The sequence below is a fragment of the Macaca nemestrina genome, chromosome 15, assembly GCF_043159975.1.
Source record: "Macaca nemestrina isolate mMacNem1 chromosome 15, mMacNem.hap1, whole genome shotgun sequence".
Taxonomy (NCBI): domain Eukaryota; kingdom Metazoa; phylum Chordata; class Mammalia; order Primates; family Cercopithecidae; genus Macaca; species Macaca nemestrina.
Window position 1 is genome coordinate 44,510,779 of NC_092139.1, and position 20,887 is coordinate 44,531,665.

The 20,887-nt window shown below is 39.8% G+C and overlaps 1 long non-coding RNA gene across 1 annotated transcript in view; it reads left to right on the top strand.

Moving 5' to 3' along the window:
• The first annotated feature begins 1,376 nt into the window (after positions 1-1,376).
• LOC139358505 (uncharacterized) overlaps positions 1,377-20,887 on the top strand; it is a 151,116-nt gene continuing 131,605 nt past the window's right edge. The window contains exon 1 of the long non-coding RNA XR_011613503.1: positions 1,377-1,639. This is a non-coding gene — a long non-coding RNA (uncharacterized lncRNA). The remainder of the gene's footprint in view (positions 1,640-20,887) is intronic.

Here is a 20,887-nt window from a genome sequence, read left to right on the forward strand (position 1 = left end):
CCTGGGAGAGAAGAAAAAAAGAGACTTCAGACATTTAAAAAGTCACTCCTGAATTCTAGTCAACTAAATGACACTGTCTCTGGTTTATATATTTTTTCTTTAACAAAACTTGTCAAAATATAGATAGTACTGTTAGGAAAATTAAGCATCTTGGGTCTGTGTTACCTTGTGAAAACCACCAACTCTTTCTGGGCCTCAGTTTCCCATCTCTCAATTGGGAAAGTTGGGCTCTCCAATATGATTCCTAGCTCCAACCATTTATGACTCTTCTGACAGCAGTGTAGTGAAAGTAGAAACATAAGCTCCAAAGTCCAACTGCTCACTTGGAAATGTGGCCCTGATGCTTTCTATCTATATACCCTTAGACAAATTAGTTATGCCCTCTGTGCCTCAGTTTCCTTATCTAAAAATGAGGCTGCCTCATGGCAAGGTTCTGAGGATTACATGATATAATCCATGTAAATGGCTTAGAACAGTGCCTGGCACACAGAAACTGCTTAACAAGTGTTAGCTATTATTTCCTTTGGCATAGAGTCACATCTTATGCAACAGCACTTTCATGGGATTTAAATGTTGAAAGTTCAAATGGTGAACATCAACCAAGTGGATAAAACTGCAAGATGTTTTTGAAATTCACATACACACACAAGAGTATTAACCGTCCTCAAGCTCTTATATCCATAATTCTAAAGGGCTTTTTTCCTCACCTAGTTGGGTGTGGTTATCTCATAGAGTTGAAATTTACCACTTTAGCTCTGCGATTATTTTTCTCCCTCTTTTGCTGCTACTCTTTGGCTACAAGCAAGAGGAAGTTTAATGCAGTATTAAGAAAATGGGTCCTAACTATGGCTCTGCTACTTACTAACTTGATTAATTTTTTAGTTACTCTGTTCCTCCATTTTCTCATATGTAATATATGGGTAATAATCAAGGCTGCCTTATAGATTATTGTGTAAACACGATACATTTAGAAAAGTGACTGGTACACAGTAGATTCTTAATAAAACACTATGGATTGGTATATTATTATATTCTGCTCCACTGGAATTGTTTAAAGGAAGTGTTAGGCACCCAAATACTGCCCAAAGGAATATCTTTTGAGATGAAGTAAGATAGTAAGCATGGGAATGCGATTGTTGACCCACTCAGATCCCCTTGACCAGACTGGTGTTTCCATATCCACGTGCTGTTAGCATTGGCTCTTAATGGTTTACAGCTGCCCCTTTCTTTGGAGAATTGCTCTTGGCCAGATGGGAGTTGCCTAGCCTGGAATTGCCTGGGAAGTTATGCAACTCCTCTGCCCCTGGGAGTGGCCAGCAGCCAATGACTGACAGACGCAGGGGCACGAAAGGACCCTTTGCCTCAAAGAAGGGGAGGCAACTCTGTGGTGCAATCCATGCTCCAGTGCTCCCTGTGGGATCAGATTGAGATTAGGCTCCAGCTGAGACCACACCCTTAGTTTGCTTCTCTTTTTTTTTCCTTTCTCGTTTATCAGTAAATTACTTCCAAGTGAATCCTCACTTTGGGCTCTACTTCTAGACCCTGACTGAAGAAAGAAAGGAAGGAGAAATGAACAATGAACAATTCCAGAGATTTTGAGACATGGCAATTGGACTTTCTGTCAGGGTAAACGTCACCGGTAGGTATAGTTTTGATTCCATTCAAGTTTTTGTTTGGGGAAAAGGCTGGAGGGGTTCAGTAGGAGTTGAGATGACAACAAGGCCTTAGACAATGTTGTATATGAGTCAGCCATAGTGAGCTCTGTGCTACTGAGGTCTGTGCGTCAAATAGGCATGTGTTATCTTAGTTTGAGCATGTGGTAAAATACAAATCCCACATGTAGGTTTTGATGAGCTATGTGATCATTACAAAACTTAGTACCCACTAGACTTAGAGTCTTCCAGCACCCGAGACACCCAAGACACTCTCCATACTAAATTCCATTCCATAGTCAAATCTTTTGACTATGTGGAAATCCACCTTTGTGTTATCACAACTGCCTTCCTTCCACATTCATCAAAGAAGACTGTCCCCAGGACTTTGGGGATGAATTAGGATGATAGCTATGAAATTTTATGCTTACAAAGCACTGGCCAGGCTGGAGCACGGAGCAGGTCATCCATGGCAGGATTCCTGTAATTTTGTTCCAGGAAGAGATGAAGATAAAATTATCTGATAGTGCCATAAAAAGAATAAAATCATGTTTCTCAGTAACGTGGATGGAGCTGGAGGCCATTATCTGAAGTGAAATGATTCAGAAACAGAAATTGGAAAACCACATGTTCTCACTTATAAGTGGAAGCTAAGAAATGGGTACACATTGCTGTGCAGAGTGGAATAATAGACACTGGAGACTCCAAAAGGCAGGAGGGTGAGAGCGTGAGGCATGAAATACCACCTATTGGGTACAATGCACACTATTCAGGTGATGGGTACATGAAAAGTCCAGATTTCACCGCTGTGCAATATATCCAAGTAACACCACTGCACTTTCACTCCCTTAATTTATAAACATTTAAAAAATTAAAGAAAAATTACGTGGAGGTGTAGGCTTGGGCTTGTAAGTACAGAAGAACCAGCCACCCACTTAAATTCAAAGTCCCATTCCATCCTGATGTTTCCATGGAGGAGTGCAATACAGAATCTTCCCAGAGTATTCTTTCTACTAAAAAGGGGGCCAGGGAGCAAGGGATCAGCTCTCATCCTTCTTTCATTCTCTCCCACTCTCTCTTTTCTTTTACTTCAATCTATATGTGACATCTTATAAGCATTAAATAGTATGCTCAATTTAACATACTAATTAACACTTACTAAAATGAGTTAAATAGTATGCTCAATTTAACATACTAATTAACACTTACTAAAATGAGTTATTTCTATCTGTTAACAGATCTTATGAAATTTGTCCTTTGCTTCTCAAAACCATGCAAGATTATCTATAGAATAGAACTGGGTGCAGTTTTCTTGAGCATCAACTAAAAATGATGTTATGTAGTTTGTAATACTAGTTTTATATTTAAAAGGGCACAATAATGTAGAGGAGTAAATAAATAGTACATGAACTTTAAAGATAAACACGAGATTTCAGAGAAAAAATTGCAATTATGATGGACTGTTATGAGTTCACCCCTCAAATCTCTGGTTTAGTAAAATGTTCTCTTATGCTAAAAGGAGAATTTTGGTGGAAGTGTCTGAGAAACACTTCTACGTATGATGTCCACCAGTTCAGAAGATAACATAGGCAAGGCTTCAAAATAAATGTACAACAGGAGGGAAGAAAAGCTGGGAAAACTTCTAGTGCCATTTTCATTCTGAGACTGAAAATGCCAATAGTATTCCAAGTTTAGGTGACTACTGCGTAATCGGCTAAAATATAGCTCACCATATTCTTTGGAACAGTGAAGAAGTCACCTCAGGGAGACATAGATTTGCTACATCTCATGTGGGGACAGATCTGGTACATGGCCACTCAAAGCTTGCTTCTAAGAAGTGATTGAGTGGATGCCCAGGAAATAAATGGTGGCCTTTAAGATTCGTTGTCCAGGAAATAAGAGAGTTATGTTGTTTCATGAGTAAATTGGAGGCTGTTTAGTCCCGGGGACTTTTCAGGCTTAAGATGGCCTGGGAGAAACCTTCCTTCTCATGATTCTAAATGACTATTAATGTTGCAGCCACTCTACAACTGTCAGTGTGTAAACACGATTCGGACTCAGGAATTATCGCAACTCGGTGAGTGAGACTGTATCTTCTCATGTCAGAAAACCATGGCACTTTTGTCCAGCAGAAGTGGCAGCCGTCGGGGCTGAACAGTGGGTTGCAGAGATGGTGCTCCTTCAGAAAAGGCAGATAGAGAAGTCCTGCTTTTTTCTGGGCAGAGCGACTTTTATTCTGACATCTCAGCTTCCCAGGAGAGGGCCATGCAGCAAACTCAGGAAGGTAGTTTGGAGTAGGTTTTGAACCATATTATGAGCAGCCTTTTCATAAGGTGGCAAGATACAATGCATAGAAGAGAGTTTGGAAATGAGAGACCATCTCATGGTAAAATATAGAAGATGGTATGAGAATATCAGGTCCAAGGAGAGACCTTGGAAAGATTAGGAAACCAGGCCCCACCGCTTGATATGCAATTCATTGTGTCTTCTCAGCTCATGGCTCTGCTCTTGGAGATACTGTGTTTAAGTTTTTATGTACTTTTTTTTTTTTTTTCCTTTTTAAAATAAAACCCTGGGCAGGCAGAGCCTACTCTTGCAGGGCCCGAGGCAGAATGGAGTGGGGTGCACACTGGTTCTTTTGATCATGATTTCACTTCAAGCAGTGGGGATAGATTTCATGTTTCCTTCCTGCCCTTTCCCACGAAGCATGCAATTGAGTGGGTGGCTCAGTCAGAAATACCCAATAAATACTTGCCAATGAACATAATGGAGCAACACTGATGACAGCAAGAAGTTTGTACCATCCCTACTGTCTCTTGGAGGTGGCACCAATGTGGTCCTGACACTGGGCCTATGGGAGACTTTGTGGCACTGTGTGAGCCTGGAGGCCTGGCCATGATCCATCTTACATCATTCTGCCTACCTGAGTTCCCTATGCAGTTGCTGCCTTCCAGTTCTCCTCATTTCCCAGAAAAGGAATCACTCTCCTAACCAGTGTGCAGACAGAGGAGGGAATTAAGGAGACAAGTGAAAACCACCCAGCAAGAGTACTTGAATAGTGTGCAGGGGAGGGTGGTGAAAAGGAGGAAAGGAAAAATGTATCAAAACAATATTATGTCAGTTCTATAACTTTCCACTAATCCATATGTGGATTTGTACCAGCGTTCATGTCTTACAGTCTAACACAAGAGCCAGACAAAAATGCTTGGACTTAATAAATCTAGGAGAGAGGTTTGTTTATCAAGGTCTAGCATTGTTTGAAAACTCAACATCTGTTGAAGACTTGTAGGCCTTTGCCCCCCACACTTTGTGCAGGTGCTTCTGGTCTTATGACACCAATGCATGTATTTTAAAGAAACATTCAGTAAAAAAAGCTCAAGGTCATCTCTATACATTGCCATGGGCTCTGCTCCTAACCAGGCCTCCTCATCTCTCATTTGGACAGTTGTAGCATTTCCAAATGGGTCTCCTCACCTCCCATCATATCCACACAGCCCCTCCTCACAGCAAGTTAGTCTTTCCAAAGCCCAGAATGTGAAAACTTTCTAATACACCTCTAACTTATTAATAGGGATCTTCACATTCTGAAATTTTTGTTAAGAAACAAAACTTGGCTACCATTCTTCCTTAGGTGGTCTTTTCTTACGTTTTTAAATGTAAATATTTTATACAAGTATAACGTAAGTGTAAAAAAATGTGTGTGTTGATGAATTCTTATACAATTTGCATGTGCATGAAACTAGCAGCCAGATCATGAAACAGAATACAACCAGCACCCCAAAAGCCCCTTGATGTCCCTCCTAGTCAGTATCCCCCCAGGGGTAATCCTTGTCTTGACCTCTAACCCCATGGATGAGTTTTATCTTTTTGGAACTTTAAATAGATGGAACCATGCAGTAGGTATTCTACTGTGTCAGTCAGCATGATGTTTGTTTCATCCATATCGTGCCTGTACTTGGAGCTGATTCATGCTCATTGCTGTATAATGTTCCATTGAAGGGATATTTATTTACCCATTTTACTGTTGTTGTTGTTTTTTTCTTTTTACACAGGGCCTTGCTCTGTTGCTCAGGTTGGAGTATAGTGGCATGATCAGGGCTCACTGCAGCCTCAACCTCCCAGGTTTAAGCATTCCCCTCACCTCAGCCCCCTGAGTAGCTGGGAATACAGGCATGCAACACCCTATCCAGCTAATTTTTAAATATTTTGTAGATATGGTGTCTTACTATGTTTCCAAGGCTGGTCTCAAACTCCAGGGCTCAAATGATCCTCCTGCCTTGGCTTCCCAAAGAGTTAGGATTACAGGCATGAGCCATGAGCCACTGCATCTGGCCCCATTCTACTCTTGATGGACATTTGGGTTGCATCCAGCTTTTAGGAATGATAAATAGTGTGGTTATGAAAAATTTTCCTAAACAAGGCCCCAAAAGTGCTAAGTACAAAGGAAAATGTTGATAAATTGGCTATGTTAAATTAAAATCCTTCCCCTTTCAAAAGACATCGTTGAGAGAGAAAAGCCAACACATAGAAGATAATTGCAGTACATATTATCTGGAGAAAGGATTCATTTCTTGAATATAGAGAGAGCTCTGTTAATCAATAAGAAAAGTGCAAATGGCTCAATAGTGAAATAGTCAGAGACTTGAATAGGTACTTTACAAAATAGCCCATCCGAACGCCAATGATCCTTAAATGCATGAAAAGTTGTGCAGGCAATATTTTTCAGCTTTACTAGTCTCTTCACTACTCCCAATTAAGCCATACTTTCCTATTTTTGCACAGATTTTTGAAGCTACCTGGGGTGACTTTACCTCCTTTTCCACCTCCTTATTTTTTAAGGACCAGTCAGAAAATCAGCTCCTTCCAAAGCCTTCCCTACTCCACTAGGCAGAATTAATTGTTGCTTCTGTAGGATCCCAAATTGAGATTTTTCTCGGAGTGAGATGTTTCATTAATATGTCTTCAGGTTCCCAGTATACAGCATTGCTCTTGGTGCCTGATAGGTGATCAATACATGCCTTCCTGAATGAATGTCTAACTTTCTCCTCCAACCTCCAGATAGGATCTAAAACCAATGAGGTATAGTGTAACAAAGCCTTGCTGTGTTGAACAGGGGAGTTTTTATTAGCCAATACAGAGGTTACTTCATATGGAAAAATGCTGGCCTATTTCCCAAATCATAGCTCATTTTCAATGAATAGTATCATCACAAACCTGTGAACAAAGACCTAGTACTCTATAGGTTGAAAGATATGTCCAGATATATATGTATATTATATATTAATAAGTAGGTCTGAAAGACAGCTTTGCTATCCAGAAAGGTCACTGTTGTGAGTGGTTGGAGCACCATTTTAGGTCAGGAAAGTTCCTTGTTGTATGACATAGGTAACATTTCTGACCAGAGCAAATTTTGTTTTGTCATCACCCTCATTTCCTGGTACCCTTTTCCACCCCACCCCCAACCACTGGCTCATACTTGTACAGGGTTCTCACTTCCCCAAACCCAAAGTGTTTCGTGCCTCCAACTTGCTTGTTTCCAGCCTCATATAATTTCTTCAATCCCAACCTTTTATTCTTTTACTGTTCTATCTTAGTTTACTTTAGCCAGATGATAAGAAAAAAACTTGTTTATTAAGAGGAGAACCTGTCCTTTCTTAATACCTTTCACAGAGTGGATTCTCAAAACATGTTTATTGAATCAATGGCTTGGCAATTTCTTATCAAAGTGGGAATGGTTACTGGCCCCCTAATCTTCACATAAGCTTGACTGAATTTTCAACTTATGAGATTATAGTTGATAAGAAAATGAGTGAAAATGTTTAGGAAAGAGTATACAAAAAGATTGTGAGGCAGATAAAGCAACTTTTTCTTGGAATGTGACCCTGAGACCTTGGGTTGATTCTCTAAACACAGTGTTTTCTTTATTTTACTTTGGAAATGTATTTTCTAAATCAATAATACACCCCCTTCCCTTTTCAGAGTATGAGAATCTCTCTTTAACATTAAAACAATCTTTCATACCCAAGAGTATTAAAATTGATAAATATCAAATGATCAAGCCTTACTCTGAATTGAATGTTTTATAATAAAGTGTATTTTAGTAGCATGACGCCCATATGCATTTGTTGTTATGGGCATATATTTGTTTGAAACATATTATTAATATATGTTTACAGACAAAGCTTTGTGTGCAAATCAATCCATGAGTCCTTGTCAGTTAATCCAAGGACTCTCCAAGGACTCCTGGATCACTGTTGTAAAAGCTGCACCTTTCGTCCCCAGTGGTATTAAGAATACACAGTAGCAATTGTTTATAACACAGATTGAATGTTAACTGGGCACTGCCTAAAATTATCAGTGGGATGAATGCTGACTTTATGAACTGTTATTTATGGCTTGTCTTAGGTTGGGTTCCCTAGAAGCCTGAGACAGGGATTTGGGAAAAAGTTATTTATTGAGGGAGTGCTCTCAGGAGAAAGGGAGGGAAGGAGAGGAACAGGGCAGGAAATGAGAAGAAGCATAAAAAAGATGAGATTTTGGGTAAAGGGTAGCTTCAGCCTGATCCTGCAAGGAGTGCTGGTGTGTGAATGGCACCACCAGTTTGTTCTACCTGAGAACTGAGAGGCTGTCCTCCCTGCACCAGTCATTCATTGCCTATGGGATGACTCAGGGGGATTGTAAACTCCTTGCAGGTGAGGTGGCTCCAGTTGCTCAATAGTAATCCTCCAGAGAATGTCACAGGCATGAGTTCAGAGCGCATGGACCACACAGCAGCTGAGGATGCACGGAACTGGTGAACAGATCTGGAAAGGGCACTAAGAGCATGTAATTGTTACATGGCTTTATTCATTCATTCACCCACTTAACAAATGTTTATTGAATCCCTAGTCTGTGCAAGTTCCTCAGATAGAGTGGTGAATAAGTTGAATAAGGCCTTATTTTCATGAAGTTTACAGTTAGTAGGAGAAGACAGAAATAAACCAGTAGGTAACTATAGCAGCAAGGTAACTTTTGAGATTGATAATTTTCTTAGAGAAAAGATAAACAGTTCAATAGGTTGTGGAATGACTGGGGCAAGGGGCAGCCCCAATGAAAGCACTTCTGGTTAAATGGTCAGTGATGGGCACTTGAGCAGAGATAAGGAGAAAGCTGTGCAAGGATGGGAGTGTGCAACATTTTGGCAGAGGGAATGGCCATCGTCAGAGCCCTAAGATGGGCCAAAGCTTAATGCATCTGAAGAACAGAATGAGGTCTGGTAAGCCTGTGGTGCACTTGGGAGAGTTGTAAGAAAAGAGTGGAAAGGTGGGCATAATGGACAAAGGAGACCAATATTGTGAGAAGTTGGGCCATTTCGTATTCCAGTTGTAGAAATGAGTTCTTGGATCTGCATTAAGATGGGGAAGATGGCAATTTGTCAGACCCTGACTTAGGTTTGCCTTAACACTGTCTATTAAAAACAAGGGTTTGCTAAGCAGATTAATGAAATAAACAAGGAAAAATTTAGGATTAAAGGACATCTCACTGTTTTCAAACTCCAGAAGCATAGCCGGCATTGATTTCAGACATTTTGTATGGTAATTATGAGAAAAATTTCTCTTTGTCAAAACATTCCCAAGATTCTAAAAGATATATAGCTGGACTCAACCTTCCTTTGTCCTTGGCAATGTGACAAAGCAGCATTTTTAGAAAAGAACGTAAGTTGGACTTGACCTTGGTTATACACAGGGAGAGTTATCAAGGTCATTTTATTGGGATTTTGTTTGTATTGTAATTGCTATTAAAATGAGTCAAGAAGTAAGTATAGACCATCTCTTTTTTGTTCAACATTCTGCTCTGGGTACTGAGACTACAAGTCTTAAATGCTTATCTGTTTCTCCATTCTCAAGTAATGATGTGTTTTCCTTAATCTTCTCCAAGTGCACTGGAGAAGGTACTATGATTGCAAATGGCACTAGATCGAGATCAGGGAAAGTGCTTCCCAGACTTTATTCCTGAAGAGGATAATACTTGCAGACTATCAGCCTCCATCAAAGCTGGCGAATGAAACCCATTGAAACTGTATAAAAGAGGCCCAGGAAAACTGTGTTTTTGGTCTGATCTATCAGGTCATCATTGAAGATCAAGATCAGAGAACAGCTCTCTAAACCGAAGCAAACTTAACATCTCAAACCAGGATGAACTGGAAATATAAGCAGCATTTTTATTCTTTCTAAAAATGAATTTTTTCAAATAGTTTTGATTTATCAAGGATTCACAATCATTTTGTCATATTCTTTCCCATATTGACCCCTGCCCGCACGCCCTTCTGTGAAACCCATGTTTAATTTAGGGGGAACTTAAATCCATGTATTTCCGATTCATTTACTCAACGTTCTTTGGGAAGACCTAGCTGATGTCTGAAGAGTCTTATGATAATTTTTATAAGCCTTTAAAAATTTTCCTTTGAGACAGAAACTCATATTTTCAGGCTTAAAGTGATCCTCAAAATCAGAAAAAACTCTGGCCTATTGAAAATGGTGCTTTGAGGCAGTCTTAAACTCAGGCAGTTGTGTATGTGTGTTCCACCCTAGTTGTGAGCTGTGCAGCAGGTAGCAGATAAATAGCCCCTGAAAGGTGGGAGAAACATAGCAAAAGGGACACAAAGAGAACCCGAATAGTGTAAGGCTTCTTGGACCTGCCATGTTTTTCCATTTCTGAGGAGCAACCAGGGAAGTTCCACAACGTATAAAGTCAGATTCAATTTATGAAGTGTATTGAAAGCCAAATGATTGTCAATCAACTTTGTACAGCATCTCTGAGCAAGTCAGAGAATGCTAAGGCAGCTTTCAGATTTGTAAACAGCATAAGGCTTCATTTGTGAGTGCACTTCACTGTTGCTCAGCACTATTCAGTTACCAGTCTTCATTATGTTTTTATTTTATTACACTTCAAGGTCTGGGTTACATGTGCAGAACGTGCAGTTTTGTTACATAGGTATACACGTGTCATGGTGGTTTGCTGCACCCATCAACCCATCACCTATATTAGGTATTTCTGCTAATGTTATCCCTTCCCTTGACCGGCACCGTTTACAGGCCCTGGTGTGTGATGTTCCCCTCCCTGTGTCCATGTGTTCTCGTTGTTCAATTCCCACTTATGAGTGAGAACATGGGGTGTTTAGTTTTCTGATCTTGTGATGGTTTGCTGAGAATGATGGTTTCCAGCTGCATCCATGTCCCTGCAAAGGACATGAACTCATTCTTTTTTATAGCTGCATAGTATTCCATGGCATATATATACCACATTTTCTTTATCCAGTCTATCATTGATGGGCATTTGGGTTGGTTCCAAGTCTTTGCTGTTGTGAACAGTGCTGCAATAAACATACATTTGCATGTGTCTTTTTAGTAGAATGATTTATAATCCTTTGGGCACACGCCCAGTAATGGGATCGCTGGGTCAGATGGTATTTCTAGTTCTAGATCCTTGAGGAATCACCACACTGTCTTCCAAAATGGTTGAGCTAATTTACACTCCCACCAACAGTGTAAAAGCGTTCCTATTTTTTCCACAACCTCTCCAGCATTTGTTGTTTCCTGACTTTGTAATGATCGCCATTCTAACTGGTATGAGATGGTATCTCATTGTGGTTTTAATTTGCATTTCTCTAATGACCAGTGATGATAAGGATTTTTTCATACGTCTGTTGGCTGCATAAATGTCTTCTTTTGAGAAATGTCTGTTTATATCCTTTGCCCATTTTTGATGGGGTTGTTTGCTTTTTTCTTGTAAATTTGTTTAAGTTCTTTGTAGATTCTGGATATTAGTTCTTTGTCAGATGGATAGATTGCAAAAATTTTCTCCCGTTCTGTAGGTTGCCTCTTCACTCTGATGATAGTTTATTTTGCTGTGCAGAAGCTTTTTAGTTTAATTAGATCCCATTTTTCAATTTTGGGCTTTTGTTGCCATTGCTTTTGATGTTTTAGGCATGAAGTCTTTGCCCATGCCTATGTCCTGAATGGTATTGCCCAGGTTTTCTTCTAGGATTTTTATGGTCCTAGGTATTATGTTTAAGTCTTTAATCCATCTTGAGTTGATTTTTGTATAAGGTATCAAGAAGGGGTTCAGTTTCAGTTTTCTGCATATGGCTAGCCAGTTTTCCCAACATCATTTATTAAATAGGGAATCTTTTCCCCATTGCTTGTGTGTGTCAGGTTTGTCAAAGATCAGATGGCGGTAGATGTGTGGTGTTATTTCTGAGGCCTCCATTCTATTCCATTGGTCTATATCTCTTTTTTGGTACCAGTACTATGCTGTTTTGGTTACTGGAGACTTGTAGTATAGTTTGAAGTCAGATAGCATGATGCCTCCAGCTTTGTTCTTCTTGCCCAGGATTGTCTTGACTATGTGGGCTCTTTTTTGGTTCCATATGAAGTTTAAAGTAGTTTTTTCCAATTCTGTGAAGAAAGTTAGTGGTAGCTTGATGGGGATAGCATTGGATATATAAATTACTTTGGGCAGTATGGCCATTTTCACAACATTGATTCTTCTTATCCATAAGCATGGAATGTGTTTCCATTTGTTTGTGTCCTCTCTTATTTCCTTGAGCAGTGGTTTGTAGCTCTCCTTGAAGAGGTCCTTCACATCCCCTGTAAATTGTATTCCTAGGTATTTTATTCTCTTATTAGCAATTGAGAATAGGAGTTCACTCATGATTTGGCTGTCTGCTTTTCTGTTTTTGGTGTAAATTTTCTTTTACATTTTCAGAATGTGCTTCAATGGCATAGGTGACATAGGCATTGGAGCCCTCATCAGCATCACTTGCAAGAACTTTAATGACTAAAGTCCCTGTAGCATCACTGGATCTGATATTCCCTTCATATTTGGTCACTCGAAATTGTGGTGCATTATCATTGTCATCTGTGAGGATGACACTAACGGTGCGGAAAGCAACTTTTCCTCCAGCATCCTTAGCCATTAAACCAACTGAGATCACTTTCTCTGCTGGGGTTTCTCGATCAAGTTTTTCCAAAGTAAATATCTGTCCTCTCTCATTTATGTAAAATCTGTCTTTGCCAAAGTCATTTACAATATGGTAAGTAACATGACTATAAATACCAGAACCCTCATCTGTAGTTTTAACCTCCATCACCAGGGTATGTAGGGGAGCGTTTTCAGCTAGTTCCACTTCATATTCATTCTGAAGAAAAGCAGGACTGTGCAAATTGCCTGCAATTACAGTCACATGAACCTCTTTTTTTTTTTTTTTTATGGAGTTTTGCTCTGTCGCCCAGGCTGGAGTGTAGTGGTGAGATCTCGGCTCACTGCAATCTCTGCCTCCCAGGCTCAAGCGATTTTCTTGCCTCAGCCTCCCAAATAGCTGGGATTACAGCTGTCCGCCACCATGCCTGGCTAATTTTTGTATTTTTAGTAGAGATGGGATTTCATCATTGTCCGGGCTGGTCTCGAATTCCTCACCTCAGGTGATTTACCCGCTTCAGCCTCCCAAAGTGCTGGAATTACAGGCATGAGCCACTGCACCCGGCCTTCATTTTCTAAAAAGCACAATAAAGTCTAAAGATGAAAAATTGTTGATGACAGGGTTGAACAAGTTCTACTAAGAATATGAAGACTGTGGGCTCATTAGGGACACGTGAAAAATCGCTGGACAGTGTGTGCAGAAGTATAAGAATAATTTTCTTTGTCCCATTTATTTCAGGTGTGCTATGACCTAACTGTTTTTTAGCAGGTTTTGAGGGCACCTGATGTCTTTGGGAAAAGAATGATCTATAAACCACTCATTTAAGCCAAGTACTTGGCAATGCATGCATGCTCATCAGAAAACGGGTCATTTTACTGCTAAGAGCTTGGAATCTTCCTGGCTCGAGTGTCATTTTTCTACTAAGGCCAGAAACGTGCTCCACTGTCATCATCCCAAATTTGGCCAATTTTTCCAAAGCCAGTGTTTATTCAGTCTTCCTAAAAAGTTTTCTAGCCTCACCAGGCCGCAGTGGGGTAACTTGGAAAGCAGGGATGTGATGAACCTTCATCTCAATAAATGCTGCAACTATCTATGTAGTTTTTCAAATAAAAAAAAAAAAACCCAGGGACAACACTTGATTCTTTTCTTTTCATGCCTTCCAAATGCAACCTGTCAGCAAGTTCAAGAAGCCTTCCTTCTCAACTGTGGTCATCAAATCAGCAATATTAGCATCACCTGAAAATTTGTTAGACATTCAGAATTTCAGGCCCCATCCCTGACTTGCAGAATTACAATCTGCTCTTTAGCAAGCTTCCCAGTGATTCTTGTGCACATTAAACTTGGAGAAGCCCCTCCATGACATACCTCTTTATTCACTGCCATCTCTTGCCTGGATTATTGCAATTATTTCCTACCTCCTGCTCTTGTCCTCCTTTAGCCTATTTTCAATTCAGTTACCAGAGTGGTCTTTAAAAAAAAAAAAAAAAGAAAAAGTTACTGAAATCAATTTACAATGTTGTTTAAAACCCAAAGCTCTGCACTGCACATGAATAAAATCTGAACTTGCCATCACTTAAGAGTCCCATATGAAGTGGCTCATTTTCCCAACTCCTCTCAACCATTCTTCCTGATCTGTTCTCTAGCCAAGCTGGTCTTTATCTATTTCAGCCTGCACCAGCTTTCTCTTTGTTTGGTGTTCTTTGGCAGGACTTCTCATGGCTTTTGGTCATCAGATTTATTACAAATGTCACCTACCTAGAGAATTCTTCTTGGCTACCATCTTAGTTGGTTGTGCTGTTATAACAAAATACCTGAAGCCAGGTAATTTACAAAGAACAAAAATGTATTTCTGCACAATTCTGAAGGCAGGGAAGTCCAAGATCAAGGCACTGACATATCTGGTGTCTGGTGAGGGCTGCTCTCTGCTTCCAAGACAGCACCTTGTTGCTGCATCCTCCACGGTGGAGGAATGCTGTGTGCTCACATGGCACAAGGACAGAAAGGCAAATGGGAGGGGCCTATGTGAGTTTCCTCCAGCCATTTAGTATGGCATTAATTCATCTATGAGTGTAGAGCTCTTATTACTTAATCACTTCCCAAGAGGCTCCATCTTTTTTTTTTTTTTTTGAGATTGAATCTCACTCTGTTGCCCAGGCTGGAGTGCAGTGGCATGATTACGGCTTACTGCAACCTCCGCCTCCTGGGTTCAAGTGATTCTCCTGCCTCAGCCTCCAAGTAACTGGGATTACAGGTATAAGCCACCATGCTTGGCTAATTTTTGTATTTTTAGTAGAGAAGGAGGTTCACCATGTTAGCCAGGTTGGTCTCGAACTCTTGACCTCAGGTCATCTGCCTGGTTCAGCCTCCCAAAGTGCTGGGATTACAAGCATGAGCCACAGTGCCCAGCCGGCTCCATCTCTTAGAACCACTACAATGGAGATTAAGTTTCAACACATGAATTTGGAAGGACATATAGACCAAAGCAGCTACCAAATTTAAAAATATCTCCCAATTAAGCCATACCTACCATATCATTCTCTTTTACTTTTTGTTGCTTTATGAATTATCTGTAACTATCTTGCTCATTTGTTAATGGATTAATGATTGTTATCCAGAATGGACACTCTCGGAAATCTTTCCCATTTTATTTCCAGCTATATTCTCAATGCCTAAAATGGTACCTGGAATAGAAAAGGTACTTGATATATATTTGTTGCATAAATTAATGAATAAATTCATATCTATATTATCTGAACAAAAATCAGTGTCTTGCCATTTATGTTCTTTCCTCTTTCTCTTCCTCTTTTATTTATTTGTTTATTTTTTGGCAAGTACTTGTTAAGCACTTAATCTATGCCAGGTATAAAGGTAATCAGGGGAGGGGACATAGATCTAGACACTGTCCATGTGGAGCATACCAGGATGTTCAGAGAATAATAACTAAAATCACAGCAATGCTGTCTCATAGAGTATATAAAAGTTTTCCTAACTTAGTTCAGGGGACCACCATGATCTGGGAGGCTGTGGGATGAATACATTCTAAACGGCGGAGGAGAGGGAAGAGAGTAGATGAGGAGAGCTTTTCATTTTGTGCAGAAATAATAATGAATCCAAAGGCAATATGGCACATTGAAGAGACAGAAAGAGGTGCCCAGAGAACAAATGGAGAACTGTATTTGGTGGGGCTAGCAGGCAGATAGCCATAGCAGTCGAACCTTCTAGGTAGGGCAACTATAAGTCCTGCTTTGCCTGAGAGATTTCTGGTCTACCTGTGTGATCTGCTGTAATTATTCGTAGCACCCCCTTTTATTCTCAGAAAGTGTTCTGATTTGGATTAGGAACTATATAGTCACTCTTACGGGCCATATCATAGGCATTTATATTCAGAGATTCACCGTAAAGCCTTGTGGTTAAGAATGATGACTCTGGACCCGGATTTTCTGGAGTCAAGTGAGTGGTTTACTATTATTTGCATTATGCATCCTTAGGCAAATTGCTAAACTTCTCAGTCTTGGCTTCTTCATCATAAAATGGGGATTCAATAATTATAGCATTTAACTTATATAATTTTAATAAGGATTAAATGAGTTAACACATGTTAATCTTGTAGCATAGTGTCTGGTAGAAATAGTAGGTAGGTACTCACCAAGTGTTAGCTCTATTATTGTTATTATTAATATTTTTTAAATTGGCTTATTTATTTTTAGAGACAGGGGTCTCTCTATGTTGCCCAGGCTGGAGTGCAGTGGCTCTTCATAGGTGTGATTGTAAAGCACTGCAGCCTCAAACTCCTGGACTTAGGTGATCCTCCCATCTCAGCCTCCCCAGTAGCTGGCACCATGATGCTCGGCTTCAAATTTAAGTGTATGAATAATAATAGGAGCCTGTGAAAGATATTAGAAGGGGTTGACATCATCAGCATTGTGTTTTTCAAAGGTCATTTAGGTTTTCATGTGAAATAATATTTCAGGGAAAAAAAAGGAGAAAATGCCTATAGAGTTCTCCATAAAATGACTAGCATATAATAAATATTCAATAAATAGGCAAAATAAGTGATCATTATGATTTTAATTATCAGCATCTTGTAGTACAAATAGAAGCATTCCGAAGTAATATAGTTTGTAAATATTTTTTATTACTTTCCATTTGGTAGTATTTGGGGACAAAGCAGCTATTTGGAATTTGAGAGTCAACTCAGTGAATATTGTCTTAGAACCAATAGAAGTTCACAGATCAGAGCTGGAAGGACCACCCAATTGACTTATAAGTCAAGCATTTTGCTCTCCCAAAAGCAATCCATAGGATTACAAAGTCTCACTTAGAGTCTTTGGATTGCACAAGGCATTTCTATATGAATGTTCAATTTGGTATGCAATAATTTCCAGGGAAAAGTAATTCAGCAACAGCAAGAAGGGTTGGAAGACTTCAGCAAATTCCTCCCAGTGGGCCTTGACTTGAACTCTTCGGGTCTGGACTATTTCTTCCACAGCTCCCTGACACTCCTGTTACCCCAAGGGTGAGAGGAAGCGATGTGAGTGAAAAGGGGCCCCTTTCTCCTGAGGTTAGTGTGGGACACACCTCATAGTCACTTGTCACTTTGCAATTCCTCTCTCCCAGGAGTGTGGAGAAGGATTACAGAAACCTGGCAGATAATTAACATTGCCAGTGTGAACGGAAGGGATTTGTCACACAATGACTTGAGCACCATAACTTTCTCACTAAACCTGGGGAAAAGGTAAGGATTTACAGGAAAATCCCATTTAAGAATAGTTAAGGAACAGGGGACATGATGGTAAATTGTTAACTATTCAGTTAACCAGGACTCATCCTGTTACCGTATCTGGTTTTCCCAGGCTAAAGGCTTAGAATATACTGAGGTGATTTTAGAAAACTAAGTTTTCTGACCTTTCCCAAGGCCTTTATAAACCTGTGGGAATCATTTTAATGATTAGAGGCCATGGGGGAAAATTTAGCTTTTTGAATTCTTGGTGGACTGGCTTTTGGATAAAAGAGGATCCAACATATTGCATTAGATATCAGTGGTGAAAATCACATGGAACATTAGCAGGCAGGACCTGAGAAAAGAACATAACCATGTGTAGATGGGAGGCAATCTTTTAACTTCCAATGCATGACTAAAATATCCTACCTTTTTGCCATTGACAGAGCACCGAAAACTCAAAGTCCTCTTATTTTTTCAGATTTCTAATGATTGAAAAAGAGATTTATTTGAAGCCGTGCTGATTGTCATGAAGGTGCCTCAAGGAGGTGGGTTGTAAGACTGGTTTATGTAGAAGGATAGGAAAGGAGAAGAGCAGGACTTGGAATTGACACTGCAAGTAGGGGATGCAGGGATGGATGCACCAGCTAACATCCAACAACATATACAGATGCTAGTGAAGATAATGACAATATTAAGTTCTTACTATGTGTCACCATCTCATCGAGTCCTTCATAACAACATTACAGGAAAGTCATGTCATTCTTCATTTCATAGACAAAACCCTAAAGATGAGAGAATTTTAGTACCAGGCCAGACTGTGAGGAACTTGAGTCCAAGCTAAGTACTTTATGACTCTCCTTTATGTTGGCCAATTTTGTTAACGTCAGTGGAATGCAATGTATTCTGAGCTTTTGGGAGAGTGATATCAAGTTTTAGGTTCTGGCCTCATAGGCTTTTTTATGTAGTAGAAATAAAAATTAATATAAAAGCATTTTGTAGGGAGGTATAGTCTAATTTATAAACAGAAAAAACCAGTATTTAAAGGATGTGATGTGTGAGGGGAAAAAGAGAAACCCCTACCTTAAAATCTCTCTCTCATTGCTCAGTATAAGTATGTGAAGTTCCTTCTGTGAAGATGCATTTCTTGGAGCCCAAGAGTATTTTAGAATTGTCTGTAATCTTGTTTCTTTTCTTCTCTCCTTCCCTCTGTCCTTTTGTTTCTTTGTTTCTCAAACATTTATTGAGCGCCTGCTGAGGACGTGGCATATTGCTTCAGGCAGAGGATACAAAAAGGAAAAGCATGTCCCTCCTAGAAGTCATGTAGAGTCTGATGAGGAGACAATAGGGTCAGACAAGTCATTGCCATAAAACCCAACAAGGGGAGGGAGCATGGGGCAAAAGAGCCTTGAAGGAGGCTGAGACCTTCAGAAAAGATTGCATAGAAGAGGGAGTAATCTAGCAGAGGTCTGAAGGATGGATAAAATAGGGGATGGACATTCTGGACAACAGGGAGATCTATCTCAAAGGCCTTGTGGCATGAAATGATACCGTGTGAGACTGAAGAATGCTGAGCTTTTCAGTATTTTTAGGATATGAATTAGGATGGGAAGAATTGATAGGTGCAGGATTTTTGTGGGTCAATGAAGGGCCATATTATTTTAACAAAGGAGTTTAGATTTTATCCTGCAGCTGATGAGTAACTCTAGTGATCTGTATTCTTTCAGCTGAAAGTAATTGCAAAGTCATTTATAGGCACCTAGGAAGTCCAGGATTGTGTCTGACTTCAAAGATAGCTATATCGAGTTGTTTCTAAACTTAACACTGATTCTTCTGGATCAGCTGCATTCTTACACAAATATCACAACTAGAAGTCTAGGCTTATATCTGGCAATCCCTCCAAAAAAAAAAAAAAAAGGTAACTTTTTTTTGTAACATCTGCATAAAAATCCCAGGGAGAATTAAGGCTAAAAAAAAAAAGGTAAATTTTTTTGTAACATCTGCATAAAAATCCCAGGGAGAATTATCATTGGCTCTGCTTGGATCATGTTCCTTCATCTGAACCAATCATTGAAGGCAAAGGAATGTCAACTTTGATTGACAGGTCATATGGTCATCCTTGGAACTGGTGAAGTGGGCTCCACTTAAATTCCATGGGCATTTCCCCAAGGAGATACTGGATAGCTGTGTTGGAAGCTTAGTCAATTACTCCCAGGTCCTGACACCCTCCCTGCAGTAGAAATTAAAGAGAATAAATATTCTTTTGGTAATAATTTTGATATGGAAATTGGGTACTGCACTGTGAAACTTTGGTGAGATCAGAAATATGTCTAGGAGAAGAAACTTTGGAAAATTTTGATGAAAGATGTGACATGATTGATTTGGTACTGGAAAACTTGTTTTATCTTTAAAACTATATCATTTTGCCCTAATACAAAGAACAAGTTTTTGCCAATACAAAAAAAATCAACAAACCATGACTTCTCAAATATTGAGCAAAATTAATTGTTTTGGAAGATGTTCCATGTTTCTACAATGGGTACACATACCCACTATAGCAGATGCTGTAGGTGCTCTACTCAGATCCCCTCCACTGGGCTGGTGCACTCATCCCTTGGCTAGTGCAAGTGCTGTCTACTGAAGGCTATCAGCAGCTCCCTCCTCCAAGAAGGTGGGCCAACTGCATGGTACCATTCACTCTCTGGAACTCCCTGTGTATGAGGCCGAGGCTACACTTCTGAAAGCATACCTTTGCCTGACCTTTTCTCCTGCTCCAGCTTGCTCACCTTGCTTCATTGCAAGTTACTCCTTCGAGCTCTTCCTCCGTGTATCTTTTGCACAAGAATCCCCAGCTGAGGTTGTGCTTCCAGGGAACCCACCCAATACACCCACCTACACATTTCTGTGTAGCTCAAGGGCAATGAGCCATTCTTGCCTAAAATCTTTAAAGGAGAACAGTGAGTGCCAATTCTTTTCTAGGAATGGAAGCTGAAAGAAAGAGCAGAAGGAAGAAGATCTGCTCTATACTACCTCACTGCTCTGCTGTGGGCCACGCCTGCCTGTTTTCTCTGAAGTTCTAAGTGCCTCTGTGAAATTCTGTTGCTTATTCTTTGCTGAACAAATATCTATTGCAATGCTACATTTTGGAATTTTCTTGGGAAAGTCAAGGCCTTTGATTTGTATTTTTTATAATCCATGTGACTCCGCCCTCCTGGAGCCTTGGGACATAGACAAGGAGGAGAACATAGCACTACTCTAACCTCACAGTATTCTCCTTAAACTAAAAAACAAAAAACAAAAATAAACCCCCAGACTCCAAAGAAACAGACAGTCTTAATACAATGCATGTGGTGGTATTTTAACTCAAATTGAGGCCAGCTACGCAGATCCCAAAGATATTCAGATTCTACTTCTTTTTGTTTCCAAATATGTTTCTATTATATTACAGAGATAATTGAATGGAATAATTTGCCTGGTTCTACAAGCAATTTGGATTTTTGTAATAGTTGCCTTTTGATTTTCCATAAATGACACATTTTAAATCACAGAACAGCT